Source organism: Meles meles, chromosome 4 (genome assembly GCF_922984935.1).
Source record: "Meles meles chromosome 4, mMelMel3.1 paternal haplotype, whole genome shotgun sequence".
NCBI classification, from domain to species: Eukaryota; Metazoa; Chordata; class Mammalia; order Carnivora; family Mustelidae; genus Meles; species Meles meles.
In genome coordinates, this window is record NC_060069.1 from 154405864 (window position 1) to 154413057 (window position 7194).

The window sequence follows — 7194 nt, forward strand, 5'->3', positions numbered from 1 at the left end:
CCAGTAAGAGAACCAAAGTCCATAACATGGTGGCTACTTTGTATTCCTTCTTACTAGAGGCTCCATTTTCATGCAGGGGCTGCCCACCCAGCAGTCGGCTTTCTTTGTTAACCCTTTCGGTGGTTGTGTCTAGCGTTCTCCATCATGCATGTTTCATATTTGTTTTGGGGTCAGATTTTCAAGTCTAGTGTTATATAATAGTACATCTACATATGGTCAATGAACAGAATACCACTTGTGACTAGTGCAAACTTTGTATTTTTAGATGGTGATATGATCTACATAAACTCTGTGTGCCTTAAAAATTAAATGCATAAAAATGTTTACATGAAACCCAGATCTTTAATCTTTTTTTTTCCACTTTACCTTCCCCACTCACACTTAAAGGAATAAAATGAACAGAAAAGGCTTCCTTTAAAATAATGAGAATAATGTCGAAGCAGAGATTATTGGTAATTGAATTAAAAATAATCTGTATTTGATTTGTGAGCCACAGACACATTTTAACGGAGACTTGAAGAGATCAGAAAAGACCTGTCCTTGTGTACCTGTCCTCGTCCAGGTGGCTACAGTAGAGGTCCTCAGACTGTTCCCATTTTCAGTGTGGTTGTAGGAAAATGGGTGGTCCCTAGCCATTCCCCCCACCCACTCCAAGGTCCCATCCCCACATCCAGTTCATCTGCCCCTAAAAGGCTATATTCCTTTGGGGAAGGCAAGAAATATTCCAGGACTGTTCTCTGGCTTCAAGTGTGGGTCTTGAAACAAAATGTGTTTGGTCTTGAAACACACTGTATGTTTCATTCAAAACATTCTTGCAAATACCGACATTCAGTGAATGAATCCCCACCTGGAGGCTGACTGAGAAGTTTTCTTGCCCAAGAGGCCCTACAATTAGGAAAAAAAAAATCAGCTTTTCTTCTGAGCACAGAATTTCCACGTGTAAGCTGGAAAGGATACGGGAGTGTCTCAAAGTTACACTGCCTGGATACTGCCCAGGGATTGGGGATGGAATGAGGGAATTCAGTCCAGGAAAGGAATTCTAGAGACCAGAGATCTCAAGAGGTAATTTCTGATCCGCAGGTCCATCCCCAGGCCTTGAATGTATGCCCAAGTCCCCCCCAGACAGAGAGTCAGATAGACACACACTCAGGGACATACACACAGACACACACACACACAAACATGTTCACATATAACGGGGTCACACGCGTGCTCTCACACATGCATGCACAAACACACAGATGCACATATAACACAATATGCTCACAGATAGGCACACACTCATATATACACACGTGTGCACACACATCCCCCTACAAACACATGTGGGTGAGGTCAGCACTGTTCCCTTTCCTGTGTCATCTACTCAATGACCATAATACCTCTTAGCACCTATGACTCAGTCCCCACCTCCACTGGTTCATAATTAGAAGACATCAAAGAATGTCTTTTGAAAAAAGAAAACTCCAACATTTATTTTACAGTTAAGAGAACAAAGGGTACATCATCCCAAGAATGTATAATTCACAGAATCCTGGATACATACAATGGATACCTTGGGGTACATTTTTTTTTGCATTCCAAAATAATTTCTCTTTCCACACAGAGGAGCTTTAATTCTGAATTTTTCAAGATGGTCAGTTTCCCTTCGGACATCTGCATTTTGGTCTAATGTCTTAGCACACTTCAGAGCATGACCACTTGAGAAGACCAGATGTACGTGTGTGGTCCCCTGCTCCCAGAGGGACTGTCATTCTCCGCGACTCGCGGTGGCATTTGTGGGTCAGAGGGACCCGGTTGCTGCCTGCCTATGTGCTCCGTGACTGAATGGAGCAGCTGCTTACCCTTGTAGCCTGTGCTCGGACAATGTCATTGTCCCCATTACGGAGGGTTTGTGCCAAGTCTCTGATGACCCTCGTCCTGGAGAAGGCTGTTGAGTCAGAGAGCGTGCCCAGAGCTGCCGTTTTGGGGTCCCCATCACCGTCCAGGGGAAACTGTGTTCAAAAGCAGGGCATTGCTGATTTGGGGGTGAAAGGCGTCTCTTTAGAAAGTCAGGCCTGGGATTTGGCCACCAATGCCCCAGTGACCCGGGGGTGGGGGGTGGATCTTATTGAGCCTGCTGTTCATTTCTTCCCTTTCAGGGACTGCTGTCCACACTGTCCTGTCTCAGTGCCCCTCCCGCGGCTCCTAACCCTTTCAGCGGTCCTAACAACCCTTGGGAAAGGAGGCGGGTTTCCTGATGTCACTCTGCTCCCCTGTGTTTCTCCTGCCCCCTCTGTAATGGGTTCCCTGCTGTCCTCCTGGGTAAGTGCTCAAGGACTGTGGCTATCAGTGACTGGCCTGGGGTTACCCACGAGTCTGCTGACCTGCTGGGCTCTGTCCCCTGCAAAGCTGACTTTCCAGGGCCTAATGCTCTTGAACCTGAGTCAGGGCCCTTTCTGAAGTCCTGACCTCCTCCTACTACAAACGGTCACTGGCACTGTGTAGGGTCCTGGGAAACCCTTAGAGAGTGCAGATCCCCTCAGGGCCCAGGATAATCAGAGCAGGAAGAGGGTAATGGCCATTGCTTGAGGAAAACATTCCTTGGTTTTGTAAAAGGGTGTTCCAATAGCATTAAGGTTTTTGTTTGCTTGCTTGCCTGCTTTTCCCTTATCTGGCATTAAGCGCTAACAAGTTAAACCTGTTACTAGCCTCTTCCCTATGAGGACCTTTGTGGGTGTGTGTGATGTTTTTAAAAACCCAAAACCATGGGGCGTCTGGATGGCTCAGTGGGTTAAAGCCTCTGCCTTTGGCTCCGGTTGTGATCCCAGAGTCCTGGGATCCAGCCCCACATCGGGCTTTCTGCTGCTCCGGGTGCCTGCTTCCCCCTCTCTCTCTGCCTGCTACTTGTGATCTCTGTCTATCAAGCAAATAAATAAAATCTTTAAAAAAGAAAAAACCTCAAACCAAAACCGAACAACAGCAGGCCCTGGGTCCTAAGTTTGCCCTTGATGCCTCTGACACATCCATCTGAATAATCATTTAATCTCTCCGAGCCTTGCTCTTCTCATCTGGAAAATGGGAACGCTATCTCACAGTCAGGTAGAAATCAGTATACTTAGACGTTCTCTGTGGCTGGCGGCACACACGTGATTTTTTGCCTGTATTTGCTCTTCTTATATGTCAAAATGGACACGTTTACAGGACCTTGAACTTTTCTCCTGAAATGGAAGGCAGTTACACCCTGACCTCCTGTAGCCCTGCCATGAAGCACGTCATGGGGGATGGTGGCCACTAACTGCTTGGCTGTCCCCTCTGGTGGGTCACTGTGGGCGGGGCCAGTCATCTGTCACGCATCCTGTGAACGGACAGGCTCCACAGTGGACTGATGGCTCCTCTGGGACGCCTCCCATCTGGCTCGGAGAGACACAGATTTCAGTTGCGTGACATGTCCTTGAGCCTCAGAGACATGGAAAAGCAGATACATTAATGGGAGTGGTGTCTGAGCCAGAGCCCGAGGTCCACCGGGGCCCAGCTGTCCTCCCCATGACATGACCCTTTCTTCCATTGCCTGAGGTGAGGGACGTCATCCCACCTTCCACAGAAACTGGGCTTCAGGCAGGTAGCAGTAGGCTTGGCACCTCTCCCCCCTCACCCCCTGGGCCTGATGCCCATTCAGCTGCAGGGCTTAGTAAACCCAGTCCAGCCTTCTTGGTGTCATTCAAGGTCAGCCCACTCATTAGAGGGTGGCGTTTCAGGTCCAGAGAAGCAAAGCCTAAAATGTTTCCGTCGGTCTCAGCCTGGCTTCCAGAAGCCTCCACCCAAGCCAGGCTGTATCTTCTGAGGGCCGCTGGCTGTCCATGGTGGGCTCCAGTCTCTCATGTGGCTTTCTCTCCTGCTGCGGGAAGTGCTCTTGAGGATAAGGAGCTCCTGGTCAAGCCTATCTCTAACACAGCTCAGCCACTTCTCTTTGTGAACCCAGACTGGCGTGGGATGGGCACTGCCTTATGGACTTCAGGAGTTCAGAGCCTTTCCACTCCTTGGGCTCTTCCTCTCCTAGCCTACAAGCCCAGTGCTCCCTCCTGGAAGGGAGGGAGATGCTGATGGCTCGGAGATGCATGAGGGGTTCCTGGAAGGGGCATGTTCCTGGATCCTGAGAAACCTGGAGCATCTGAGATTTCTCCTTCCTCTTCCCACCAGCCTTGGCTTCTTGGCCCAGCACACGTCCCTGAACTACCATTTGCTCTGTTTGCAGCCCCTGGAGGACAGTGGATGCGGTGGGTGGGGAAGCACTGTCTCTCCTCCATCCTGTGGCTGTGTTCCCACAAGCCTTCTTTTGGCCCCTTGCCTGCCAGGGAGGGTGGAGGGGCTGCTCACTGTGGGGTCAGAGAAAGGGAGAAGACAGTCCTGCTCCTGTGAAGTTGCTACGGATGTCTCCAGGGCTGGGGCAGAGGCTGGCAACCTACTTAACCAGTCAGTGGCCAAGCAATCGAGAAATCCATCCATTGATTTCACTGTAGAGCTAGACCAAAAAGTCAGCCAGACAATTTGGACATGGGGTCCCACAGACTAGTAGTCCCCAGTTCCCAGACTGCTGTCCAATCCGGGACTCGGCCTCGGGGCTGCCTGAGAAGACAGTCTGGTGACTGTATTATTAGCCTGTGGTGCTCACCTTCAAAGCCCACCTCTTTGCTGGCTTTTTTTTTTTTTTTTTTTACATCCTGGAGCACTGACTTTTCGAATGTGCTCCTTACTAAAGGAAGACCCGCCTTTCATCAGGCCAGAAGGCAGCTTCCTCACAACCCCACAGAATGTGGACCTGGAAGATTCTATCCACATCTTTCTGTTCAAAAAAAAAAAAGAAAAGAAAAGGCCAAAGTAGAGATAGACCTTGGATTTTCCTGGAAGAATCCTCAAAGAAAGGGAGGGAGAGGGGAGGGAGAGGAGGAGGGAAGGGAGGGAGGGGCAGGAGGAAGAGGAAGGAGGGAGGAAGGAGGGGGAGGGAGAAGGGGAGGGAGGAGGGGCAGGGGGACTCCCCGCAGGGGCGGAGGTGCCTGCGGCTTCTACCACAGGTATGCTAGTACTTTCTGGTGCCCCGAGGGACCTTTCAGGAAGCCCACGGAGTAGACACAAAAGTCAAGTTTATCCGCAGCTACAAATTGGTGGATGGCGGGTGGTGGGTGGTGCTTCGCCACCTGGGACTTTTGGGCAGCGCAGGCTGCCAGGCCCTCTCTAGTCACGTCACCTATCAGAGTTTTTTAAAACATAAGCCCATCGCGGTCTTCTTAAACATGTGCACACACTTTCCCCCAGTGTGGACTGAACGAAAAGAAGTCAAAGAAAAATGCAGGTTATTTTAACAAGGATCTTTGCCTCTTGGTCCTTAAGTCTGTACAAGGCCGAGGGGTGGAGGCCTGGTCATGTCCTGTCATGGGGTTCCTTTTCCCTGTGGTCTGGGGTTCTCCCAAGTTTGGAGCCAAGAGGAAGGAGAAAATGGGTTCGGGAGGCATCCAGGGTTCTAAAGGAGGCTGAGCCGCAGGACTGATCTCGCCTCCATCAGGATCTTTCCGTTTCTATTTTACCTTATTTGAGGCACGGATGCATGTACGTCTGTACTTACTGCAGCTCACAAATGATTCACCGTCCTGAAAGTGAATATTGTTTGAAGGAAAATCTTAGGGTCATGTGGCAGTGGTTCAGGTGTTAGGAGGCCTGTGGCACGTACTTTGGTATTTTTTGCTCCTGCAGAGGAAGGAAGAATCTGTTGTATTGGGTGTGATACTGGCATACACAAAGATTAAAAAGAAGTTAAAAAAAAAAAAGGTTCTTTCTTTTAAAAAAATGTGTAGTTACAATGATAAAATAGAATGGTGGCCAGAGAGATGTCCAAGACTATGTGTAATGGAAACCAAGTGGGTAAATGGGCAAGGGGATAGACTTAAAGATTTTTTTTTTAAGATTTTATTTATTTGACACACACAGAGAGAGAGCGCACAAGCAGGCAGAGAGGCAGGCAGAGAGAGAGGGGGAAGCAGGCTCCCTGCTACGCAGAGAGCCCGATGTGGGACTCAATCCCAGGACCCTGAGACCATGACCTGAGCTGAAGGCAAAGGCTTAACCCACTGAGCCACCCAGTAAAATTGAAGATTTTTACAATGTTGCCGAGGGGACACTACCACAAACGAAGTAATAGAAGTGATAAAACACATTCGAAGATCACTTTATAGTTTACAAAACCTACACAAGTATGTGTGGTCCCATAGGCCATAGGTGTGTGCTGTGGGCGCAGCGAGGCGGCTTCCATCTTACCTTGTGATCTGGGAAGAGCCTTACTTGTTTCTCTCTCATGAGTGGAGGGTGTGGGCCACCACAAAGACCTTGTTCTGTCAACTTCAGGGCCTTGTAATGTCTAGAGGGGGCAGACCATTCCAGTCATAATTGACAACTCACAGGTTTGGAGACAGCAGTAAATGGAGGGGAGGGGGGATAGGTAAAGGTTAACCTCCAGATCTTTACCCAAAAACTAAGCATTTGGCCAAATTGGTGAGTTTTCAATCTTGACTGCTTATTAGCATCATCTGTGTAGCTTTAGAAATTGTCAATGCACAAGCCACACCTCAGACCAAATGAATTGCCATCTTAGGGTTAGGCTTAGACATTGGTGTTTTAAAAATATTCCCAGGCAATGGGGCACCTGGGCAACTGGCTCAGTCAGTCGAGCATCTAACTTGATTTTGGCACAGGTCATGATCTCAGGATCTTGAGATAGAGCCCTGCCTTGGGTTCCATGCTGAGCATGGAGCCTGCTTGGGATTCTCTCTCCCCCTCTCGCTCTGCACCTCCCCCCCTCAAAACAAACAAACAAACAAACAAACAAACAACAAAACAACTTCCCAGGCAATTCTCTTGTGTAGTCAGGATTAACAGCCAATGTCTAGATGCTCCTTAAGCTATTTCCAGCATAAACTCTAATTTCTGGGTCTGGGTTATGAGTCCTGGTGGGGTGGGTGAAGGAGAGGAGTGATGGAGAAGGTTGCACATACAATCTATCTCTACCCTTAGGGCAATTGGTTGGGCCAGTCATGGGCATCCATATAATACCAGTGGACTGGGTTGAATGCTGTCCCCACCAGGTTCATGCCCACTCAGAGTCTCTGAGTGATATTAATTGGAAATGCAGTCTTTGCAGATGTAACTAGGTAGATTAAGATGAGG